Here is a 462-nt window from a genome sequence, read left to right as displayed (position 1 = left end):
CAAAAAATATTCAACAACTAAAAATTAATAATGATGACCAGTTATTCTCTTTGGACGCGGTGTCTTTGTATACCAATATTCCAGTAGATTTAGCTATTATAGATTCCAGTAGATTTAGCTATTATAGTGCTTGATAATAGATGGGATGAAATAAAAAAGAAGACGATACTAAACAAAAATGAATTCATTATTGCTATACAATTAGTTTTGGACTCTACTTATTTTACGTTTAATAACACTTTCTATAGACAAACATTCGGCATTCCAATGGGCTCTCCGATATCACCTATCATAGCTAATTTAGTATTGCAAGACTTGGAATATAAATGTCTTAATAGTTTGACGTTAAAACCCAGTTTTTATATGAGGTATGTTGACGACATAGCACTAGCGACCAACCAGAATAACATAAAGAATATTTTAAATGAGTTTAATAATTACCATAATCGTTTACAATTTACG

This window comes from Trachymyrmex cornetzi, unplaced genomic scaffold, assembly GCF_001594075.2.
Source record: "Trachymyrmex cornetzi isolate Tcor2-1 unplaced genomic scaffold, Tcor1.1 scaffold236, whole genome shotgun sequence".
Classification (NCBI taxonomy): domain Eukaryota; kingdom Metazoa; phylum Arthropoda; class Insecta; order Hymenoptera; family Formicidae; genus Trachymyrmex; species Trachymyrmex cornetzi.
The sequence above is the reverse complement of the archived record's forward strand: the minus strand, read 5'-3'. Positions refer to the sequence as shown.